Genomic DNA, 23,837 nt, shown 5'->3' with positions numbered 1-23,837 from the left:
TCCACTTTGTCCAAAAGGGATCTATTCCATTCAATTGCAAATGATCTAGATAAGACAGAGATCTGCAGCACGGGGACATAGCCGAGTTGGTCAGGTTGAGTGGTGATGAGTTTGCTATTTGGATGAATAAAGAAAGTCAAAAGTGTGAAAGATAAAAAACAAAAGGAGGAAGTGTGAAAAGTGAATGGGCCAAATTGAGGTGCATATGAAGACGTATGCTTTCTTCCAATTCATTAAATCGGGCTAATATGAATCAGGTGAATTGAGTTCTGCTTTTGGAAACTGGGTTAAGAAGGGGTGCACCGTTCCTGGAGGTACTGCAATACCAGGTCAATGCGTGGAGTGGACAGAGCAAGCTCTTTTTCCATCTCCCTGTTCTAAAAATCCATTTAATATATGGTCCCCAGATAGGGGACGTATCAGATATTAAACTGATAAGAACAGATACTACACTTGATCTTAGCCAAAAGGCCGAGAAGCGATAACCAGAATTGGTTTGGGCCTCGAGTGGCACCCTGGCCTATGCCGGACACATCTTAGGGAGAGAGAGCGAGAGGGAGACAAACCCACGCCTACACAAGACATTTTGTCACCCAAGCCAACCCTTGAAAAGGCTGCTTTGCAGAGCCAAAACAAGAAGAATGGTGCGTTTTGCAGCCGCCGCCCACTGCAATGAATCTGAATAACTCCTCCTTTAGGGCGCAAGCAACTCCCCTCCCCCTTGCAGTCTTTCCAATTCACGATACAAAAAGACGGACAGGACAGGTTGCCTGACTTTCCGTCACTGCCACCCTTTGCCATCCTTACCCGTAGAAAGCCCTTTCATCATCCCCAAACCCTAATCTTTTCCCTTTCCTTCCCAGCCCCCAAACCCTGCCCTCTGTACCTTTCTCACCACCCGCTTCCCTTCTCCTGTCATCCCCCTACCACCCGGGAAAAAAAGAGATTGCCCCCTCCTTCCACTAGCCCACCCTCCCACCCAAAGAACAACTTCTTCTGCGCAGCTTGTTTTCTAGGCAGCAGCGCTATTGTGATGTCATCGGGGGGCATTGTGACAAGCCGCCAGTGTTCCGTCTCTTCATGTTGTGCACAGTTCAAACGGAAAATACATCAACAGGCAGACTACAGAAAAGCTTACTATCAAAGGTTAGAGGGGGGCTTTCTCAGAGGGCTTTTTACAGTTTTTCTATTCCCAATTAGCCGTTTAAGTGTACTTATTGAAAGTAGTAATTCTTTCATAGGCCGCCCTTTCTTAGTATTTGACGTTCCTTATATTGCGGTATGAGGCTTCGCAGTAGGTTGCAAACATTCATCACCCATGACTGTCCCCAATTGAGCTCAGAAGCTCAATGTCTATCATGACCTCTCTTTTAGAATGTCCAAGAGCAAGCAAACTATTCCTCCAGGAGAGGGCGCCAACAGACTACTAAAGAGATCATCATTACTCAAAGAAAACCCCAAAAACCAATGCATGATAGGAATAAACAGGTAACTTTCTTTGGAGTGGAAGCGGAGAGATCGCACCAGATGCCAATTCTAGATGTTATCACACCTGTGGTCACTGCAGCAGCAGGTGAATCCACTTTGTCCAAAAGGGATCTATTCCATTCAATTGCAAATGATCTAGATAAGACAGAGATCTGCAGCACGGGGACATAGCCGAGTTGGTCAGGTTGAGTGGTGATGAGTTTGCTATTTGGATGAATAAAGAAAGTCAAAAGTGTGAAAGATAAAAAACAAAAGGAGGAAGTGTGAAAAGTGAATGGGCCAAATTGAGGTGCATATGAAGACGTATGCTTTCTTCCAATTCATTAAATCGGGCTAATATGAATCAGGTGAATTGAGTTCTGCTTTTGGAAACTGGGTTAAGAAGGGGTGCACCGTTCCTGGAGGTACTGCAATACCAGGTCAATGCGTGGAGTGGACAGAGCAAGCTCTTTTTCCATCTCCCTGTTCTAAAAATCCATTTAATATATGGTCCCCAGATAGGGGACGTATCAGATATTAAACTGATAAGAACAGATACTACACTTGATCTTAGCCAAAAGGCCGAGAAGCGATAACCAGAATTGGTTTGGGCCTCGAGTGGCACCCTGGCCTATGCCGGACACATCTTAGGGAGAGAGAGCGAGAGGGAGACAAACCCACGCCTACACAAGACATTTTGTCACCCAAGCCAACCCTTGAAAAGGCTGCTTTGCAGAGCCAAAACAAGAAGAATGGTGCGTTTTGCAGCCGCCGCCCACTGCAATGAATCTGAATAACTCCTCCTTTAGGGCGCAAGCAACTCCCCTCCCCCTTGCAGTCTTTCCAATTCACGATACAAAAAGACGGACAGGACAGGTTGCCTGACTTTCCGTCACTGCCACCCTTTGCCATCCTTACCCGTAGAAAGCCCTTTCATCATCCCCAAACCCTAATCTTTTCCCTTTCCTTCCCAGCCCCCAAACCCTGCCCTCTGTACCTTTCTCACCACCCGCTTCCCTTCTCCTGTCATCCCCCTACCACCCGGGAAAAAAAGAGATTGCCCCCTCCTTCCACTAGCCCACCCTCCCACCCAAAGAACAACTTCTTCTGCGCAGCTTGTTTTCTAGGCAGCAGCGCTATTGTGATGTCATCGGGGGGCATTGTGACAAGCCGCCAGTGTTCCGTCTCTTCATGTTGTGCACAGTTCAAACGGAAAATACATCAACAGGCAGACTACAGAAAAGCTTACTATCAAAGGTTAGAGGGGGGCTTTCTCAGAGGGCTTTTTACAGTTTTTCTATTCCCAATTAGCCGTTTAAGTGTACTTATTGAAAGTAGTAATTCTTTCATAGGCCGCCCTTTCTTAGTATTTGACGTTCCTTATATTGCGGTATGAGGCTTCGCAGTAGGTTGCAAACATTCATCACCCATGACTGTCCCCAATTGAGCTCAGAAGCTCAATGTCTATCATGACCTCTCTTTTAGAATGTCCAAGAGCAAGCAAACTATTCCTCCAGGAGAGGGCGCCAACAGACTACTAAAGAGATCATCATTACTCAAAGAAAACCCCAAAAACCAATGCATGATAGGAATAAACAGGTAACTTTCTTTGGAGTGGAAGCGGAGAGATCGCACCAGATGCCAATTCTAGATGTTATCACACCTGTGGTCACTGCAGCAGCAGGTGAATCCACTTTGTCCAAAAGGGATCTATTCCATTCAATTGCAAATGATCTAGATAAGACAGAGAACTGCAGCACGGGGACATAGCCGAGTTGGTCAGGTTGAGTGGTGATGAGTTTGCTATTTGGATGAATAAAGAAAGTCAAAAGTGTGAAAGATAAAAAACAAAAGGAGGAAGTGTGAAAAGTGAATGGGCCAAATTGAGGTGCATATGAAGACGTATGCTTTCTTCCAATTCATTAAATCGGGCTAATATGAATCAGGTGAATTGAGTTCTGCTTTTGGAAACTGGGTTAAGAAGGGGTGCACCGTTCCTGGAGGTACTGCAATACCAGGTCAATGCGTGGAGTGGACAGAGCAAGCTCTTTTTCCATCTCCCTGTTCTAAAAATCCATTTAATATATGGTCCCCAGATAGGGGACGTATCAGATATTAAACTGATAAGAACAGATACTACACTTGATCTTAGCCAAAAGGCCGAGAAGCGATAACCAGAATTGGTTTGGGCCTCGAGTGGCACCCTGGCCTATGCCGGACACATCTTAGGGAGAGAGAGCGAGAGGGAGACAAACCCACGCCTACACAAGACATTTTGTCACCCAAGCCAACCCTTGAAAAGGCTGCTTTGCAGAGCCAAAACAAGAAGAATGGTGCGTTTTGCAGCCGCCGCCCACTGCAATGAATCTGAATAACTCCTCCTTTAGGGCGCAAGCAACTCCCCTCCCCCTTGCAGTCTTTCCAATTCACGATACAAAAAGACGGACAGGACAGGTTGCCTGACTTTCCGTCACTGCCACCCTTTGCCATCCTTACCCGTAGAAAGCCCTTTCATCATCCCCAAACCCTAATCTTTTCCCTTTCCTTCCCAGCCCCCAAACCCTGCCCTCTGTACCTTTCTCACCACCCGCTTCCCTTCTCCTGTCATCCCCCTACCACCCGGGAAAAAAAGAGATTGCCCCCTCCTTCCACTAGCCCACCCTCCCACCCAAAGAACAACTTCTTCTGCGCAGCTTGTTTTCTAGGCAGCAGCGCTATTGTGATGTCATCGGGGGGCATTGTGACAAGCCGCCAGTGTTCCGTCTCTTCATGTTGTGCACAGTTCAAACGGAAAATACATCAACAGGCAGACTACAGAAAAGCTTACTATCAAAGGTTAGAGGGGGGCTTTCTCAGAGGGCTTTTTACAGTTTTTCTATTCCCAATTAGCCGTTTAAGTGTACTTATTGAAAGTAGTAATTCTTTCATAGGCCGCCCTTTCTTAGTATTTGACGTTCCTTATATTGCGGTATGAGGCTTCGCAGTAGGTTGCAAACATTCATCACCCATGACTGTCCCCAATTGAGCTCAGAAGCTCAATGTCTATCATGACCTCTCTTTTAGAATGTCCAAGAGCAAGCAAACTATTCCTCCAGGAGAGGGCGCCAACAGACTACTAAAGAGATCATCATTACTCAAAGAAAACCCCAAAAACCAATGCATGATAGGAATAAACAGGTAACTTTCTTTGGAGTGGAAGCGGAGAGATCGCACCAGATGCCAATTCTAGATGTTATCACACCTGTGGTCACTGCAGCAGCAGGTGAATCCACTTTGTCCAAAAGGGATCTATTCCATTCAATTGCAAATGATCTAGATAAGACAGAGAACTGCAGCACGGGGACATAGCCGAGTTGGTCAGGTTGAGTGGTGATGAGTTTGCTATTTGGATGAATAAAGAAAGTCAAAAGTGTGAAAGATAAAAAACAAAAGGAGGAAGTGTGAAAAGTGAATGGGCCAAATTGAGGTGCATATGAAGACGTATGCTTTCTTCCAATTCATTAAATCGGGCTAATATGAATCAGGTGAATTGAGTTCTGCTTTTGGAAACTGGGTTAAGAAGGGGTGCACCGTTCCTGGAGGTACTGCAATACCAGGTCAATGCGTGGAGTGGACAGAGCAAGCTCTTTTTCCATCTCCCTGTTCTAAAAATCCATTTAATATATGGTCCCCAGATAGGGGACGTATCAGATATTAAACTGATAAGAACAGATACTACACTTGATCTTAGCCAAAAGGCCGAGAAGCGATAACCAGAATTGGTTTGGGCCTCGAGTGGCACCCTGGCCTATGCCGGACACATCTTAGGGAGAGAGAGCGAGAGGGAGACAAACCCACGCCTACACAAGACATTTTGTCACCCAAGCCAACCCTTGAAAAGGCTGCTTTGCAGAGCCAAAACAAGAAGAATGGTGCGTTTTGCAGCCGCCGCCCACTGCAATGAATCTGAATAACTCCTCCTTTAGGGCGCAAGCAACTCCCCTCCCCCTTGCAGTCTTTCCAATTCACGATACAAAAAGACGGACAGGACAGGTTGCCTGACTTTCCGTCACTGCCACCCTTTGCCATCCTTACCCGTAGAAAGCCCTTTCATCATCCCCAAACCCTAATCTTTTCCCTTTCCTTCCCAGCCCCCAAACCCTGCCCTCTGTACCTTTCTCACCACCCGCTTCCCTTCTCCTGTCATCCCCCTACCACCCGGGAAAAAAAGAGATTGCCCCCTCCTTCCACTAGCCCACCCTCCCACCCAAAGAACAACTTCTTCTGCGCAGCTTGTTTTCTAGGCAGCAGCGCTATTGTGATGTCATCGGGGGGCATTGTGACAAGCCGCCAGTGTTCCGTCTCTTCATGTTGTGCACAGTTCAAACGGAAAATACATCAACAGGCAGACTACAGAAAAGCTTACTATCAAAGGTTAGAGGGGGGCTTTCTCAGAGGGCTTTTTACAGTTTTTCTATTCCCAATTAGCCGTTTAAGTGTACTTATTGAAAGTAGTAATTCTTTCATAGGCCGCCCTTTCTTAGTATTTGACGTTCCTTATATTGCGGTATGAGGCTTCGCAGTAGGTTGCAAACATTCATCACCCATGACTGTCCCCAATTGAGCTCAGAAGCTCAATGTCTATCATGACCTCTCTTTTAGAATGTCCAAGAGCAAGCAAACTATTCCTCCAGGAGAGGGCGCCAACAGACTACTAAAGAGATCATCATTACTCAAAGAAAACCCCAAAAACCAATGCATGATAGGAATAAACAGGTAACTTTCTTTGGAGTGGAAGCGGAGAGATCGCACCAGATGCCAATTCTAGATGTTATCACACCTGTGGTCACTGCAGCAGCAGGTGAATCCACTTTGTCCAAAAGGGATCTATTCCATTCAATTGCAAATGATCTAGATAAGACAGAGAACTGCAGCACGGGGACATAGCCGAGTTGGTCAGGTTGAGTGGTGATGAGTTTGCTATTTGGATGAATAAAGAAAGTCAAAAGTGTGAAAGATAAAAAACAAAAGGAGGAAGTGTGAAAAGTGAATGGGCCAAATTGAGGTGCATATGAAGACGTATGCTTTCTTCCAATTCATTAAATCGGGCTAATATGAATCAGGTGAATTGAGTTCTGCTTTTGGAAACTGGGTTAAGAAGGGGTGCACCGTTCCTGGAGGTACTGCAATACCAGGTCAATGCGTGGAGTGGACAGAGCAAGCTCTTTTTCCATCTCCCTGTTCTAAAAATCCATTTAATATATGGTCCCCAGATAGGGGACGTATCAGATATTAAACTGATAAGAACAGATACTACACTTGATCTTAGCCAAAAGGCCGAGAAGCGATAACCAGAATTGGTTTGGGCCTCGAGTGGCACCCTGGCCTATGCCGGACACATCTTAGGGAGAGAGAGCGAGAAGGAGACAAACCCACGCCTACACAAGACATTTTGTCACCCAAGCCAACCCTTGAAAAGGCTGCTTTGCAGAGCCAAAACAAGAAGAATGGTGCGTTTTGCAGCCGCCGCCCACTGCAATGAATCTGAATAACTCCTCCTTTAGGGCGCAAGCAACTCCCCTCCCCCTTGCAGTCTTTCCAATTCACGATACAAAAAGACGGACAGGACAGGTTGCCTGACTTTCCGTCACTGCCACCCTTTGCCATCCTTACCCGTAGAAAGCCCTTTCATCATCCCCAAACCCTAATCTTTTCCCTTTCCTTCCCAGCCCCCAAACCCTGCCCTCTGTACCTTTCTCACCACCCGCTTCCCTTCTCCTGTCATCCCCCTACCACCCGGGAAAAAAAGAGATTGCCCCCTCCTTCCACTAGCCCACCCTCCCACCCAAAGAACAACTTCTTCTGCGCAGCTTGTTTTCTAGGCAGCAGCGCTATTGTGATGTCATCGGGGGGCATTGTGACAAGCCGCCAGTGTTCCGTCTCTTCATGTTGTGCACAGTTCAAACGGAAAATACATCAACAGGCAGACTACAGAAAAGCTTACTATCAAAGGTTAGAGGGGGGCTTTCTCAGAGGGCTTTTTACAGTTTTTCTATTCCCAATTAGCCGTTTAAGTGTACTTATTGAAAGTAGTAATTCTTTCATAGGCCGCCCTTTCTTAGTATTTGACGTTCCTTATATTGCGGTATGAGGCTTCGCAGTAGGTTGCAAACATTCATCACCCATGACTGTCCCCAATTGAGCTCAGAAGCTCAATGTCTATCATGACCTCTCTTTTAGAATGTCCAAGAGCAAGCAAACTATTCCTCCAGGAGAGGGCGCCAACAGACTACTAAAGAGATCATCATTACTCAAAGAAAACCCCAAAAACCAATGCATGATAGGAATAAACAGGTAACTTTCTTTGGAGTGGAAGCGGAGAGATCGCACCAGATGCCAATTCTAGATGTTATCACACCTGTGGTCACTGCAGCAGCAGGTGAATCCACTTTGTCCAAAAGGGATCTATTCCATTCAATTGCAAATGATCTAGATAAGACAGAGAACTGCAGCACGGGGACATAGCCGAGTTGGTCAGGTTGAGTGGTGATGAGTTTGCTATTTGGATGAATAAAGAAAGTCAAAAGTGTGAAAGATAAAAAACAAAAGGAGGAAGTGTGAAAAGTGAATGGGCCAAATTGAGGTGCATATGAAGACGTATGCTTTCTTCCAATTCATTAAATCGGGCTAATATGAATCAGGTGAATTGAGTTCTGCTTTTGGAAACTGGGTTAAGAAGGGGTGCACCGTTCCTGGAGGTACTGCAATACCAGGTCAATGCGTGGAGTGGACAGAGCAAGCTCTTTTTCCATCTCCCTGTTCTAAAAATCCATTTAATATATGGTCCCCAGATAGGGGACGTATCAGATATTAAACTGATAAGAACAGATACTACACTTGATCTTAGCCAAAAGGCCGAGAAGCGATAACCAGAATTGGTTTGGGCCTCGAGTGGCACCCTGGCCTATGCCGGACACATCTTAGGGAGAGAGAGCGAGAGGGAGACAAACCCACGCCTACACAAGACATTTTGTCACCCAAGCCAACCCTTGAAAAGGCTGCTTTGCAGAGCCAAAACAAGAAGAATGGTGCGTTTTGCAGCCGCCGCCCACTGCAATGAATCTGAATAACTCCTCCTTTAGGGCGCAAGCAACTCCCCTCCCCCTTGCAGTCTTTCCAATTCACGATACAAAAAGACGGACAGGACAGGTTGCCTGACTTTCCGTCACTGCCACCCTTTGCCATCCTTACCCGTAGAAAGCCCTTTCATCATCCCCAAACCCTAATCTTTTCCCTTTCCTTCCCAGCCCCCAAACCCTGCCCTCTGTACCTTTCTCACCACCCGCTTCCCTTCTCCTGTCATCCCCCTACCACCCGGGAAAAAAAGAGATTGCCCCCTCCTTCCACTAGCCCACCCTCCCACCCAAAGAACAACTTCTTCTGCGCAGCTTGTTTTCTAGGCAGCAGCGCTATTGTGATGTCATCGGGGGGCATTGTGACAAGCCGCCAGTGTTCCGTCTCTTCATGTTGTGCACAGTTCAAACGGAAAATACATCAACAGGCAGACTACAGAAAAGCTTACTATCAAAGGTTAGAGGGGGGCTTTCTCAGAGGGCTTTTTACAGTTTTTCTATTCCCAATTAGCCGTTTAAGTGTACTTATTGAAAGTAGTAATTCTTTCATAGGCCGCCCTTTCTTAGTATTTGACGTTCCTTATATTGCGGTATGAGGCTTCGCAGTAGGTTGCAAACATTCATCACCCATGACTGTCCCCAATTGAGCTCAGAAGCTCAATGTCTATCATGACCTCTCTTTTAGAATGTCCAAGAGCAAGCAAACTATTCCTCCAGGAGAGGGCGCCAACAGACTACTAAAGAGATCATCATTACTCAAAGAAAACCCCAAAAACCAATGCATGATAGGAATAAACAGGTAACTTTCTTTGGAGTGGAAGCGGAGAGATCGCACCAGATGCCAATTCTAGATGTTATCACACCTGTGGTCACTGCAGCAGCAGGTGAATCCACTTTGTCCAAAAGGGATCTATTCCATTCAATTGCAAATGATCTAGATAAGACAGAGAACTGCAGCACGGGGACATAGCCGAGTTGGTCAGGTTGAGTGGTGATGAGTTTGCTATTTGGATGAATAAAGAAAGTCAAAAGTGTGAAAGATAAAAAACAAAAGGAGGAAGTGTGAAAAGTGAATGGGCCAAATTGAGGTGCATATGAAGACGTATGCTTTCTTCCAATTCATTAAATCGGGCTAATATGAATCAGGTGAATTGAGTTCTGCTTTTGGAAACTGGGTTAAGAAGGGGTGCACCGTTCCTGGAGGTACTGCAATACCAGGTCAATGCGTGGAGTGGACAGAGCAAGCTCTTTTTCCATCTCCCTGTTCTAAAAATCCATTTAATATATGGTCCCCAGATAGGGGACGTATCAGATATTAAACTGATAAGAACAGATACTACACTTGATCTTAGCCAAAAGGCCGAGAAGCGATAACCAGAATTGGTTTGGGCCTCGAGTGGCACCCTGGCCTATGCCGGACACATCTTAGGGAGAGAGAGCGAGAGGGAGACAAACCCACGCCTACACAAGACATTTTGTCACCCAAGCCAACCCTTGAAAAGGCTGCTTTGCAGAGCCAAAACAAGAAGAATGGTGCGTTTTGCAGCCGCCGCCCACTGCAATGAATCTGAATAACTCCTCCTTTAGGGCGCAAGCAACTCCCCTCCCCCTTGCAGTCTTTCCAATTCACGATACAAAAAGACGGACAGGACAGGTTGCCTGACTTTCCGTCACTGCCACCCTTTGCCATCCTTACCCGTAGAAAGCCCTTTCATCATCCCCAAACCCTAATCTTTTCCCTTTCCTTCCCAGCCCCCAAACCCTGCCCTCTGTACCTTTCTCACCACCCGCTTCCCTTCTCCTGTCATCCCCCTACCACCCGGGAAAAAAAGAGATTGCCCCCTCCTTCCACTAGCCCACCCTCCCACCCAAAGAACAACTTCTTCTGCGCAGCTTGTTTTCTAGGCAGCAGCGCTATTGTGATGTCATCGGGGGGCATTGTGACAAGCCGCCAGTGTTCCGTCTCTTCATGTTGTGCACAGTTCAAACGGAAAATACATCAACAGGCAGACTACAGAAAAGCTTACTATCAAAGGTTAGAGGGGGGCTTTCTCAGAGGGCTTTTTACAGTTTTTCTATTCCCAATTAGCCGTTTAAGTGTACTTATTGAAAGTAGTAATTCTTTCATAGGCCGCCCTTTCTTAGTATTTGACGTTCCTTATATTGCGGTATGAGGCTTCGCAGTAGGTTGCAAACATTCATCACCCATGACTGTCCCCAATTGAGCTCAGAAGCTCAATGTCTATCATGACCTCTCTTTTAGAATGTCCAAGAGCAAGCAAACTATTCCTCCAGGAGAGGGCGCCAACAGACTACTAAAGAGATCATCATTACTCAAAGAAAACCCCAAAAACCAATGCATGATAGGAATAAACAGGTAACTTTCTTTGGAGTGGAAGCGGAGAGATCGCACCAGATGCCAATTCTAGATGTTATCACACCTGTGGTCACTGCAGCAGCAGGTGAATCCACTTTGTCCAAAAGGGATCTATTCCATTCAATTGCAAATGATCTAGATAAGACAGAGAACTGCAGCACGGGGACATAGCCGAGTTGGTCAGGTTGAGTGGTGATGAGTTTGCTATTTGGATGAATAAAGAAAGTCAAAAGTGTGAAAGATAAAAAACAAAAGGAGGAAGTGTGAAAAGTGAATGGGCCAAATTGAGGTGCATATGAAGACGTATGCTTTCTTCCAATTCATTAAATCGGGCTAATATGAATCAGGTGAATTGAGTTCTGCTTTTGGAAACTGGGTTAAGAAGGGGTGCACCGTTCCTGGAGGTACTGCAATACCAGGTCAATGCGTGGAGTGGACAGAGCAAGCTCTTTTTCCATCTCCCTGTTCTAAAAATCCATTTAATATATGGTCCCCAGATAGGGGACGTATCAGATATTAAACTGATAAGAACAGATACTACACTTGATCTTAGCCAAAAGGCCGAGAAGCGATAACCAGAATTGGTTTGGGCCTCGAGTGGCACCCTGGCCTATGCCGGACACATCTTAGGGAGAGAGAGCGAGAGGGAGACAAACCCACGCCTACACAAGACATTTTGTCACCCAAGCCAACCCTTGAAAAGGCTGCTTTGCAGAGCCAAAACAAGAAGAATGGTGCGTTTTGCAGCCGCCGCCCACTGCAATGAATCTGAATAACTCCTCCTTTAGGGCGCAAGCAACTCCCCTCCCCCTTGCAGTCTTTCCAATTCACGATACAAAAAGACGGACAGGACAGGTTGCCTGACTTTCCGTCACTGCCACCCTTTGCCATCCTTACCCGTAGAAAGCCCTTTCATCATCCCCAAACCCTAATCTTTTCCCTTTCCTTCCCAGCCCCCAAACCCTGCCCTCTGTACCTTTCTCACCACCCGCTTCCCTTCTCCTGTCATCCCCCTACCACCCGGGAAAAAAAGAGATTGCCCCCTCCTTCCACTAGCCCACCCTCCCACCCAAAGAACAACTTCTTCTGCGCAGCTTGTTTTCTAGGCAGCAGCGCTATTGTGATGTCATCGGGGGGCATTGTGACAAGCCGCCAGTGTTCCGTCTCTTCATGTTGTGCACAGTTCAAACGGAAAATACATCAACAGGCAGACTACAGAAAAGCTTACTATCAAAGGTTAGAGGGGGGCTTTCTCAGAGGGCTTTTTACAGTTTTTCTATTCCCAATTAGCCGTTTAAGTGTACTTATTGAAAGTAGTAATTCTTTCATAGGCCGCCCTTTCTTAGTATTTGACGTTCCTTATATTGCGGTATGAGGCTTCGCAGTAGGTTGCAAACATTCATCACCCATGACTGTCCCCAATTGAGCTCAGAAGCTCAATGTCTATCATGACCTCTCTTTTAGAATGTCCAAGAGCAAGCAAACTATTCCTCCAGGAGAGGGCGCCAACAGACTACTAAAGAGATCATCATTACTCAAAGAAAACCCCAAAAACCAATGCATGATAGGAATAAACAGGTAACTTTCTTTGGAGTGGAAGCGGAGAGATCGCACCAGATGCCAATTCTAGATGTTATCACACCTGTGGTCACTGCAGCAGCAGGTGAATCCACTTTGTCCAAAAGGGATCTATTCCATTCAATTGCAAATGATCTAGATAAGACAGAGAACTGCAGCACGGGGACATAGCCGAGTTGGTCAGGTTGAGTGGTGATGAGTTTGCTATTTGGATGAATAAAGAAAGTCAAAAGTGTGAAAGATAAAAAACAAAAGGAGGAAGTGTGAAAAGTGAATGGGCCAAATTGAGGTGCATATGAAGACGTATGCTTTCTTCCAATTCATTAAATCGGGCTAATATGAATCAGGTGAATTGAGTTCTGCTTTTGGAAACTGGGTTAAGAAGGGGTGCACCGTTCCTGGAGGTACTGCAATACCAGGTCAATGCGTGGAGTGGACAGAGCAAGCTCTTTTTCCATCTCCCTGTTCTAAAAATCCATTTAATATATGGTCCCCAGATAGGGGACGTATCAGATATTAAACTGATAAGAACAGATACTACACTTGATCTTAGCCAAAAGGCCGAGAAGCGATAACCAGAATTGGTTTGGGCCTCGAGTGGCACCCTGGCCTATGCCGGACACATCTTAGGGAGAGAGAGCGAGAGGGAGACAAACCCACGCCTACACAAGACATTTTGTCACCCAAGCCAACCCTTGAAAAGGCTGCTTTGCAGAGCCAAAACAAGAAGAATGGTGCGTTTTGCAGCCGCCGCCCACTGCAATGAATCTGAATAACTCCTCCTTTAGGGCGCAAGCAACTCCCCTCCCCCTTGCAGTCTTTCCAATTCACGATACAAAAAGACGGACAGGACAGGTTGCCTGACTTTCCGTCACTGCCACCCTTTGCCATCCTTACCCGTAGAAAGCCCTTTCATCATCCCCAAACCCTAATCTTTTCCCTTTCCTTCCCAGCCCCCAAACCCTGCCCTCTGTACCTTTCTCACCACCCGCTTCCCTTCTCCTGTCATCCCCCTACCACCCGGGAAAAAAAGAGATTGCCCCCTCCTTCCACTAGCCCACCCTCCCACCCAAAGAACAACTTCTTCTGCGCAGCTTGTTTTCTAGGCAGCAGCGCTATTGTGATGTCATCGGGGGGCATTGTGACAAGCCGCCAGTGTTCCGTCTCTTCATGTTGTGCACAGTTCAAACGGAAAATACATCAACAGGCAGACTACAGAAAAGCTTACTATCAAAGGTTAGAGGGGGGCTTTCTCAGAGGGCTTTTTACAGTTTTTCTATTCCCAATTAGCCGTTTAAGTGTACTTATTGAAAGTAGTAATTCTTTCATAGGCCGCCCTTTCTTAGTATTTGACGTTCCTTATATTGCGGTATGAGGCTTCGCAGTAGGTTGCAAACATTCATCACCCATGACTGTCCCCAATTGAGCTCAGAAGCTCAATGTCTATCATGACCTCTCTTTTAGAATGTCCAAGAGCAAGCAAACTATTCCTCCAGGAGAGGGCGCCAACAGACTACTAAAGAGATCATCATTACTCAAAGAAAACCCCAAAAACCAATGCATGATAGGAATAAACAGGTAACTTTCTTTGGAGTGGAAGCGGAGAGATCGCACCAGATGCCAATTCTAGATGTTATCACACCTGTGGTCACTGCAGCAGCAGGTGAATCCACTTTGTCCAAAAGGGATCTATTCCATTCAATTGCAAATGATCTAGATAAGACAGAGAACTGCAGCACGGGGACATAGCCGAGTTGGTCAGGTTGAGTGGTGATGAGTTTGCTATTTGGATGAATAAAGAAAGTCAAAAGTGTGAAAGATAAAAAACAAAAGGAGGAAGTGTGAAAAGTGAATGGGCCAAATTGAGGTGCATATGAAGACGTATGCTTTCTTCCAATTCATTAAATCGGGCTAATATGAATCAGGTGAATTGAGTTCTGCTTTTGGAAACTGGGTTAAGAAGGGGTGCACCGTTCCTGGAGGTACTGCAATACCAGGTCAATGCGTGGAGTGGACAGAGCAAGCTCTTTTTCCATCTCCCTGTTCTAAAAATCCATTTAATATATGGTCCCCAGATAGGGGACGTATCAGATATTAAACTGATAAGAACAGATTTTTTAGATTTAATGAAGCTTTCCAAAGCACCACAAAAAATGCATGACCGAAGTCACACCAAAAACAGTGCAAAGGCTAGGATTCGTGTGGACCCCACCGTGAGGAGAGGGTCCCCAAAAATCAACCCCGTCCCTCCGAGCCAGAAGGCCACAGCAAGGGTCAGGGATCTTCGGTGCTCCCCCAAGCCGAAGCCTGGTTGAGCCTTGTCGTTGCTCCCAGCGTCCACCCAGGCATCTTACCCAAGTGGAGTAGAGAGCTACTAGTTGTTGGTTTCGCAGCCGAAACTGCCCGGACCGTCAACCGGTGTTGGTTTCTCAGCCCAAGGCTAACCGGACCTCCAACCGGGTGTTGGTTTCTCAGCCGAAGCTGACCCAGACCTCCAACCGGGTGTTGGTTTCTCAGCCGAAGCTGACCCAGACCTCCAACCGGGTGTTAGTTTCTCAGCCCAAAGCTGACCAGACCTCCGACCGGGATTGTAAAAATTTCCCTTCCTAGCCAGAAGGCCGGGATAGGGTAATATGCTCAAAAAGTATGAAAAGGCAAGGTACGGTGTGCTACAGAGCCCAAGGCTTGCCGGGGTCCCAAGCCAGCAAGCTCAGACTCACTCCAGGGTCGTCAGTCCTGGGGCACGTTGTACCATAGCCCCCCACCCTTACTCAGTTTAATAGCCTCGATCCTGGTAGGGCCATGTTTTCCTCTAGATGAATATACTATCCACCCAGAGTACTAGCAAGCGCAACCTTCCAGTGTGCATTGTATCATTGTACTAAGGTGGCCTGGAGCTTAAACCACCTCTTCGAACAACACTACACTTGATCTTAGCCAAAAGGCCGAGAAGCGATAACCAGAATTGGTTTGGGCCTCGAGTGGCACCCTGGCCTATGCCGGACACATCTTAGGGAGAGAGAGCGAGAGGGAGACAAACCCACGCCTACACAAGACATTTTGTCACCCAAGCCAACCCTTGAAAAGGCTGCTTTGCAGAGCCAAAACAAGAAGAATGGTGCGTTTTGCAGCCGCCGCCCACTGCAATGAATCTGAATAACTCCTCCTTTAGGGCGCAAGCAACTCCCCTCCCCCTTGCAGTCTTTCCAATTCACGATACAAAAAGACGGACAGGACAGGTTGCCTGACTTTCCGTCACTGCCACCCTTTGCCATCCTTACCCGTAGAAAGCCCTTTCATCATCCCCAAACCCTAATCTTTTCCCTTTCCTTCCCAGCCCCCAAACCCTGCCCTCTGTACCTTTCTCACCACCCGCTTCCCTTCTCCTGTCATCCCCCTACCACCCGGGAAAAAAAGAGATTGCCCCCTCCTTCCACTAGCCCACCCTCCCACCCAAAGAACAACTTCTTCTGCGCAGCTTGTTTTCTAGGCAGCAGCGCTATTGTGATGTCATCGGGGGGCATTGTGACAAGCCGCCAGTGTTCCGTCTCTTCATGTTGTGCACAGTTCAAACGGAAAATACATCAACAGGCAGACTACAGAAAAGCTTACTATCAAAGGTTAGAGGGGGGCTTTCTCAGAGGGCTTTTTACAGTTTTTCTATTCCCAATTAGCCGTTTAAGTGTACTTATTGAAAGTAGTAATTCTTTCATAGGCCGCCCTTTCTTAGTATTTGACGTTCCTTATATTGCGGTATGAGGCTTCGCAGTAGGTTGCAAACATTCATCACCCATGACTGTCCCCAATTGAGCTCAGAAGCTCAATGTCTATCATGACCTCTCTTTTAGAATGTCCAAGAGCAAGCAAACTATTCCTCCAGGAGAGGGCGCCAACAGACTACTAAAGAGATCATCATTACTCAAAGAAAACCCCAAAAACCAATGCATGATAGGAATAAACAGGTAACTTTCTTTGGAGTGGAAGCGGAGAGATCGCACCAGATGCCAATTCTAGATGTTATCACACCTGTGGTCACTGCAGCAGCAGGTGAATCCACTTTGTCCAAAAGGGATCTATTCCATTCAATTGCAAATGATCTAGATAAGACAGAGAACTGCAGCACGGGGACATAGCCGAGTTGGTCAGGTTGAGTGGTGATGAGTTTGCTATTTGGATGAATAAAGAAAGTCAAAAGTGTGAAAGATAAAAAACAAAAGGAGGAAGTGTGAAAAGTGAATGGGCCAAATTGAGGTGCATATGAAGACGTATGCTTTCTTCCAATTCATTAAATCGGGCTAATATGAATCAGGTGAATTGAGTTCTGCTTTTGGAAACTGGGTTAAGAAGGGGTGCACCGTTCCTGGAGGTACTGCAATACCAGGTCAATGCGTGGAGTGGACAGAGCAAGCTCTTTTTCCATCTCCCTGTTCTAAAAATCCATTTAATATATGGTCCCCAGATAGGGGACGTATCAGATATTAAACTGATAAGAACAGATACTACACTTGATCTTAGCCAAAAGGCCGAGAAGCGATAACCAGAATTGGTTTGGGCCTCGAGTGGCACCCTGGCCTATGCCGGACACATCTTAGGGAGAGAGAGCGAGAGGGAGACAAACCCACGCCTACACAAGACATTTTGTCACCCAAGCCAACCCTTGAAAAGGCTGCTTTGCAGAGCCAAAACAAGAAGAATGGTGCGTTTTGCAGCCGCCGCCCACTGCAATGAATCTGAATAACTCCTCCTTTAGGGCGCAAGCAACTCCCCTCCCCCTTGCAGTCTTTCCAATTCACGATACAAAAAGACGGACAGGACAGGTTGCCTGACTTTCCGTCACTGCCACCCTTTGCCATCCTTACCCGTAGAAAGCCCTTTCATCATCCCCAAACCCTAATCTTTTCCCTTTCCTTCCCAGCCCCCAAACCCTGCCCTCTGTACCTTTCTCACCACCCGCTTCCCTTCTCCTGTCATCCCCCTACCACCCGGGAAAAAAAGAGATTGCCCCCTCCTTCCACTAGCCCACCCTCCCACCCAAAGAACAACTTCTTCTGCGCAGCTTGTTTTCTAGGCAGCAGCGCTATTGTGATGTCATCGGGGGGCATTGTGACAAGCCGCCAGTGTTCCGTCTCTTCATGTTGTGCACAGTTCAAACGGAAAATACATCAACAGGCAGACTACAGAAAAGCTTACTATCAAAGGTTAGAGGGGGGCTTTCTCAGAGGGCTTTTTACAGTTTTTCTATTCCCAATTAGCCGTTTAAGTGTACTTATTGAAAGTAGTAATTCTTTCATAGGCCGCCCTTTCTTAGTATTTGACGTTCCTTATATTGCGGTATGAGGCTTCGCAGTAGGTTGCAAACATTCATCACCCATGACTGTCCCCAATTGAGCTCAGAAGCTCAATGTCTATCATGACCTCTCTTTTAGAATGTCCAAGAGCAAGCAAACTATTCCTCCAGGAGAGGGCGCCAACAGACTACTAAAGAGATCATCATTACTCAAAGAAAACCCCAAAAACCAATGCATGATAGGAATAAACAGGTAACTTTCTTTGGAGTGGAAGCGGAGAGATCGCACCAGATGCCAATTCTAGATGTTATCACACCTGTGGTCACTGCAGCAGCAGGTGAATCCACTTTGTCCAAAAGGGATCTATTCCATTCAATTGCAAATGATCTAGATAAGACAGAGAACTGCAGCACGGGGACATAGCCGAGTTGGTCAGGTTGAGTGGTGATGAGTTTGCTATTTGGATGAATAAAGAAAGTCAAAAGTGTGAAAGATAAAAAACAAAAGGAGGAAGTGTGAAAAGTGAATGGGCCAAATTGAGGTGCATATGAAGACGTATGCTTTCTTCCAATTCATTAAATCGGGCTAATATGAATCAGGTGAATTGAGTTCTGCTTTTGGAAACTGGGTTAAGAAGGGGTGCACCGTTCCTGGAGGTACTGCAATACCAGGTCAATGCGTGGAGTGGACAGAGCAAGCTCTTTTTCCATCTCCCTGTTCTAAAAATCCATTTAATATATGGTCCCCAGATAGGGGACGTATCAGATATTAAACTGATAAGAACAGATACTACACTTGATCTTAGCCAAAAGGCCGAGAAGCGATAACCAGAATTGGTTTGGGCCTCGAGTGGCACCCTGGCCTATGCCGGACACATCTTAGGGAGAGAGAGCGAGAGGGAGACAAACCCACGCCTACACAAGACATTTTGTCACCCAAGCCAACCCTTGAAAAGGCTGCTTTGCAGAGCCAAAACAAGAAGAATGGTGCGTTTTGCAGCCGCCGCCCACTGCAATGAATCTGAATAACTCCTCCTTTAGGGCGCAAGCAACTCCCCTCCCCCTTGCAGTCTTTCCAATTCACGATACAAAAAGACGGACAGGACAGGTTGCCTGACTTTCCGTCACTGCCACCCTTTGCCATCCTTACCCGTAGAAAGCCCTTTCATCATCCCCAAACCCTAATCTTTTCCCTTTCCTTCCCAGCCCCCAAACCCTGCCCTCTGTACCTTTCTCACCACCCGCTTCCCTTCTCCTGTCATCCCCCTACCACCCGGGAAAAAAAGAGATTGCCCCCTCCTTCCACTAGCCCACCCTCCCACCCAAAGAACAACTTCTTCTGCGCAGCTTGTTTTCTAGGCAGCAGCGCTATTGTGATGTCATCGGGGGGCATTGTGACAAGCCGCCAGTGTTCCGTCTCTTCATGTTGTGCACAGTTCAAACGGAAAATACATCAACAGGCAGACTACAGAAAAGCTTACTATCAAAGGTTAGAGGGGGGCTTTCTCAGAGGGCTTTTTACAGTTTTTCTATTCCCAATTAGCCGTTTAAGTGTACTTATTGAAAGTAGTAATTCTTTCATAGGCCGCCCTTTCTTAGTATTTGACGTTCCTTATATTGCGGTATGAGGCTTCGCAGTAGGTTGCAAACATTCATCACCCATGACTGTCCCCAATTGAGCTCAGAAGCTCAATGTCTATCATGACCTCTCTTTTAGAATGTCCAAGAGCAAGCAAACTATTCCTCCAGGAGAGGGCGCCAACAGACTACTAAAGAGATCATCATTACTCAAAGAAAACCCCAAAAACCAATGCATGATAGGAATAAACAGGTAACTTTCTTTGGAGTGGAAGCGGAGAGATCGCACCAGATGCCAATTCTAGATGTTATCACACCTGTGGTCACTGCAGCAGCAGGTGAATCCACTTTGTCCAAAAGGGATCTATTCCATTCAATTGCAAATGATCTAGATAAGACAGAGAACTGCAGCACGGGGACATAGCCGAGTTGGTCAGGTTGAGTGGTGATGAGTTTGCTATTTGGATGAATAAAGAAAGTCAAAAGTGTGAAAGATAAAAAACAAAAGGAGGAAGTGTGAAAAGTGAATGGGCCAAATTGAGGTGCATATGAAGACGTATGCTTTCTTCCAATTCATTAAATCGGGCTAATATGAATCAGGTGAATTGAGTTCTGCTTTTGGAAACTGGGTTAAGAAGGGGTGCACCGTTCCTGGAGGTACTGCAATACCAGGTCAATGCGTGGAGTGGACAGAGCAAGCTCTTTTTCCATCTCCCTGTTCTAAAAATCCATTTAATATATGGTCCCCAGATAGGGGACGTATCAGATATTAAACTGATAAGAACAGATACTACACTTGATCTTAGCCAAAAGGCCGAGAAGCGATAACCAGAATTGGTTTGGGCCTCGAGTGGCACCCTGGCCTATGCCGGACACATCTTAGGGAGAGAGAGCGAGAGGGAGACAAACCCACGCCTACACAAGACATTTTGTCACCCAAGCCAACCCTTGAAAAGGCTGCTTTGCAGAGCCAAAACAAGAAGAATGGTGCGTTTTGCAGCCGCCGCCCACTGCAATGAATCTGAATAACTCCTCCTTTAGGGCGCAAGCAACTCCCCTCCCCCTTGCAGTCTTTCCAATTCACGATACAAAAAGACGGACAGGACAGGTTGCCTGACTTTCCGTCACTGCCACCCTTTGCCATCCTTACCCGTAGAAAGCCCTTTCATCATCCCCAAACCCTAATCTTTTCCCTTTCCTTCCCAGCCCCCAAACCCTGCCCTCTGTACCTTTCTCACCACCCGCTTCCCTTCTCCTGTCATCCCCCTACCACCCGGGAAAAAAAGAGATTGCCCCCTCCTTCCACTAGCCCACCCTCCCACCCAAAGAACAACTTCTTCTGCGCAGCTTGTTTTCTAGGCAGCAGCGCTATTGTGATGTCATCGGGGGGCATTGTGACAAGCCGCCAGTGTTCCGTCTCTTCATGTTGTGCACAGTTCAAACGGAAAATACATCAACAGGCAGACTACAGAAAAGCTTACTATCAAAGGTTAGAGGGGGGCTTTCTCAGAGGGCTTTTTACAGTTTTTCTATTCCCAATTAGCCGTTTAAGTGTACTTATTGAAAGTAGTAATTCTTTCATAGGCCGCCCTTTCTTAGTATTTGACGTTCCTTATATTGCGGTATGAGGCTTCGCAGTAGGTTGCAAACATTCATCACCCATGACTGTCCCCAATTGAGCTCAGAAGCTCAATGTCTATCATGACCTCTCTTTTAGAATGTCCAAGAGCAAGCAAACTATTCCTCCAGGAGAGGGCGCCAACAGACTACTAAAGAGATCATCATTACTCAAAGAAAACCCCAAAAACCAATGCATGATAGGAATAAACAGGTAACTTTCTTTGGAGTGGAAGCGGAGAGATCGCACCAGATGCCAATTCTAGATGTTATCACACCTGTGGTCACTGCAGCAGCAGGTGAATCCACTTTGTCCAAAAGGGATCTATTCCATTCAATTGCAAATGATCTAGATAAGACAGAGAACTGCAGCACGGGGACATAGCCGAGTTGGTCAGGTTGAGTGGTGATGAGTTTGCTATTTGGATGAATAAAGAAAGTCAAAAGTGTGAAAGATAAAAAACAAAAGGAGGAAGTGTGAAAAGTGAATGGGCCAAATTGAGGTGCATATGAAGACGTATGCTTTCTTCCAATTCATTAAATCGGGCTAATATGAATCAGGTGAATTGAGTTCTGCTTTTGGAAACTGGGTTAAGAAGGGGTGCACCGTTCCTGGAGGTACTGCAATACCAGGTCAATGCGTGGAGTGGACAGAGCAAGCTCTTTTTCCATCTCCCTGTTCTAAAAATCCATTTAATATATGGTCCCCAGATAGGGGACGTATCAGATATTAAACTGATAAGAACAGATACTACACTTGATCTTAGCCAAAAGGCCGAGAAGCGATAACCAGAATTGGTTTGGGCCTCGAGTGGCACCCTGGCCTATGCCGGACACATCTTAGGGAGAGAGAGCGAGAGGGAGACAAACCCACGCCTACACAAGACATTTTGTCACCCAAGCCAACCCTTGAAAAGGCTGCTTTGCAGAGCCAAAACAAGAAGAATGGTGCGTTTTGCAGCCGCCGCCCACTGCAATGAATCTGAATAACTCCTCCTTTAGGGCGCAAGCAACTCCCCTCCCCCTTGCAGTCTTTCCAATTCACGATACAAAAAGACGGACAGGACAGGTTGCCTGACTTTCCGTCACTGCCACCCTTTGCCATCCTTACCCGTAGAAAGCCCTTTCATCATCCCCAAACCCTAATCTTTTCCCTTTCCTTCCCAGCCCCCAAACCCTGCCCTCTGTACCTTTCTCACCACCCGCTTCCCTTCTCCTGTCATCCCCCTACCACCCGGGAAAAAAAGAGATTGCCCCCTCCTTCCACTAGCCCACCCTCCCACCCAAAGAACAACTTCTTCTGCGCAGCTTGTTTTCTAGGCAGCAGCGCTATTGTGATGTCATCGGGGGGCATTGTGACAAGCCGCCAGTGTTCCGTCTCTTCATGTTGTGCACAGTTCAAACGGAAAATACATCAACAGGCAGACTACAGAAAAGCTTACTATCAAAGGTTAGAGGGGGGCTTTCTCAGAGGGCTTTTTACAGTTTTTCTATTCCCAATTAGCCGTTTAAGTGTACTTATTGAAAGTAGTAATTCTTTCATAGGCCGCCCTTTCTTAGTATTTGACGTTCCTTATATTGCGGTATGAGGCTTCGCAGTAGGTTGCAAACATTCATCACCCATGACTGTCCCCAATTGAGCTCAGAAGCTCAATGTCTATCATGACCTCTCTTTTAGAATGTCCAAGAGCAAGCAAACTATTCCTCCAGGAGAGGGCGCCAACAGACTACTAAAGAGATCATCATTACTCAAAGAAAACCCCAAAAACCAATGCATGATAGGAATAAACAGGTAACTTTCTTTGGAGTGGAAGCGGAGAGATCGCACCAGATGCCAATTCTAGATGTTATCACACCTGTGGTCACTGCAGCAGCAGGTGAATCCACTTTGTCCAAAAGGGATCTATTCCATTCAATTGCAAATGATCTAGATAAGACAGAGAACTGCAGCACGGGGACATAGCCGAGTTGGTCAGGTTGAGTGGTGATGAGTTTGCTATTTGGATGAATAAAGAAAGTCAAAAGTGTGAAAGATAAAAAACAAAAGGAGGAAGTGTGAAAAGTGAATGGGCCAAATTGAGGTGCATATGAAGACGTATGCTTTCTTCCAATTCATTAAATCGGGCTAATATGAATCAGGTGAATTGAGTTCTGCTTTTGGAAACTGGGTTAAGAAGGGGTGCACCGTTCCTGGAGGTACTGCAATACCAGGTCAATGCGTGGAGTGGACAGAGCAAGCTCTTTTTCCATCTCCCTGTTCTAAAAATCCATTTAATATATGGTCCCCAGATAGGGGACGTATCAGATATTAAACTGATAAGAACAGATACTACACTTGATCTTAGCCAAAAGGCCGAGAAGCGATAACCAGAATTGGTTTGGGCCTCGAGTGGCACCCTGGCCTATGCCGGACACATCTTAGGGAGAGAGAGCGAGAGGGAGACAAACCCACGCCTACACAAGACATTTTGTCACCCAAGCCAACCCTTGAAAAGGCTGCTTTGCAGAGCCAAAACAAGAAGAATGGTGCGTTTTGCAGCCGCCGCCCACTGCAATGAATCTGAATAACTCCTCCTTTAGGGCGCAAGCAACTCCCCTCCCCCTTGCAGTCTTTCCAATTCACGATACAAAAAGACGGACAGGACAGGTTGCCTGACTTTCCGTCACTGCCACCCTTTGCCATCCTTACCCGTAGAAAGCCCTTTCATCATCCCCAAACCCTAATCTTTTCCCTTTCCTTCCCAGCCCCCAAACCCTGCCCTCTGTACCTTTCTCACCACCCGCTTCCCTTCTCCTGTCATCCCCCTACCACCCGGGAAAA

At 46.6% G+C, this 23,837-nt stretch overlaps 15 non-coding genes across 15 annotated transcripts; all 15 read right to left on the bottom strand.

The window, feature by feature from the left end:
* Positions 1–292: 292 nt before the first annotated feature.
* Positions 293–483, bottom strand: LOC142278947 (U2 spliceosomal RNA). Its single transcript, XR_012741712.1, has one exon. It is a non-coding gene; the product is annotated as a U2 spliceosomal RNA (small nuclear RNA).
* A 1,387-nt stretch (positions 484–1,870) lies between these two features.
* LOC142278945 (U2 spliceosomal RNA) lies at positions 1,871–2,061 on the bottom strand. The gene has a single exon (XR_012741711.1). It is a non-coding gene; the product is annotated as a U2 spliceosomal RNA (small nuclear RNA).
* Positions 2,062–3,448: 1,387 nt separating this feature from the next.
* On the bottom strand, positions 3,449–3,639 carry LOC142278944 (U2 spliceosomal RNA). Its single transcript, XR_012741710.1, has one exon. It is a non-coding gene; the product is annotated as a U2 spliceosomal RNA (small nuclear RNA).
* Positions 3,640–5,026: 1,387 nt separating this feature from the next.
* Positions 5,027–5,217, bottom strand: LOC142278943 (U2 spliceosomal RNA). The gene has a single exon (XR_012741709.1). It is a non-coding gene; the product is annotated as a U2 spliceosomal RNA (small nuclear RNA).
* A 1,387-nt stretch (positions 5,218–6,604) lies between these two features.
* LOC142278942 (U2 spliceosomal RNA) lies at positions 6,605–6,795 on the bottom strand. The gene has a single exon (XR_012741708.1). It is a non-coding gene; the product is annotated as a U2 spliceosomal RNA (small nuclear RNA).
* A 1,387-nt stretch (positions 6,796–8,182) lies between these two features.
* LOC142278941 (U2 spliceosomal RNA) lies at positions 8,183–8,373 on the bottom strand. Its single transcript, XR_012741707.1, has one exon. It is a non-coding gene; the product is annotated as a U2 spliceosomal RNA (small nuclear RNA).
* A 1,387-nt stretch (positions 8,374–9,760) lies between these two features.
* LOC142278940 (U2 spliceosomal RNA) lies at positions 9,761–9,951 on the bottom strand. Its single transcript, XR_012741706.1, has one exon. It is a non-coding gene; the product is annotated as a U2 spliceosomal RNA (small nuclear RNA).
* A 1,387-nt stretch (positions 9,952–11,338) lies between these two features.
* Positions 11,339–11,529, bottom strand: LOC142278939 (U2 spliceosomal RNA). The gene has a single exon (XR_012741705.1). It is a non-coding gene; the product is annotated as a U2 spliceosomal RNA (small nuclear RNA).
* Positions 11,530–12,916: 1,387 nt separating this feature from the next.
* LOC142278938 (U2 spliceosomal RNA) lies at positions 12,917–13,107 on the bottom strand. Its single transcript, XR_012741704.1, has one exon. It is a non-coding gene; the product is annotated as a U2 spliceosomal RNA (small nuclear RNA).
* A 1,387-nt stretch (positions 13,108–14,494) lies between these two features.
* Positions 14,495–14,689, bottom strand: LOC142278962 (U2 spliceosomal RNA). The gene has a single exon (XR_012741726.1). It is a non-coding gene; the product is annotated as a U2 spliceosomal RNA (small nuclear RNA).
* Positions 14,690–16,878: 2,189 nt separating this feature from the next.
* LOC142278964 (U2 spliceosomal RNA) lies at positions 16,879–17,069 on the bottom strand. Its single transcript, XR_012741728.1, has one exon. It is a non-coding gene; the product is annotated as a U2 spliceosomal RNA (small nuclear RNA).
* Positions 17,070–18,456: 1,387 nt separating this feature from the next.
* On the bottom strand, positions 18,457–18,647 carry LOC142278963 (U2 spliceosomal RNA). Its single transcript, XR_012741727.1, has one exon. It is a non-coding gene; the product is annotated as a U2 spliceosomal RNA (small nuclear RNA).
* Positions 18,648–20,034: 1,387 nt separating this feature from the next.
* Positions 20,035–20,225, bottom strand: LOC142278961 (U2 spliceosomal RNA). The gene has a single exon (XR_012741725.1). It is a non-coding gene; the product is annotated as a U2 spliceosomal RNA (small nuclear RNA).
* A 1,387-nt stretch (positions 20,226–21,612) lies between these two features.
* LOC142278949 (U2 spliceosomal RNA) lies at positions 21,613–21,803 on the bottom strand. Its single transcript, XR_012741714.1, has one exon. It is a non-coding gene; the product is annotated as a U2 spliceosomal RNA (small nuclear RNA).
* A 1,387-nt stretch (positions 21,804–23,190) lies between these two features.
* Positions 23,191–23,381, bottom strand: LOC142278937 (U2 spliceosomal RNA). The gene has a single exon (XR_012741703.1). It is a non-coding gene; the product is annotated as a U2 spliceosomal RNA (small nuclear RNA).
* Between the last annotated feature and the right edge of the window lie 456 nt (positions 23,382–23,837).

Source organism: Anomaloglossus baeobatrachus, unplaced genomic scaffold (genome assembly GCF_048569485.1).
Source record: "Anomaloglossus baeobatrachus isolate aAnoBae1 unplaced genomic scaffold, aAnoBae1.hap1 Scaffold_4200, whole genome shotgun sequence".
Classification (NCBI taxonomy): Eukaryota; Metazoa; Chordata; class Amphibia; order Anura; family Aromobatidae; genus Anomaloglossus; species Anomaloglossus baeobatrachus.
Note: the sequence above shows the minus strand (reverse complement) of the source record. Positions and strands in the feature narration are given on the sequence as shown.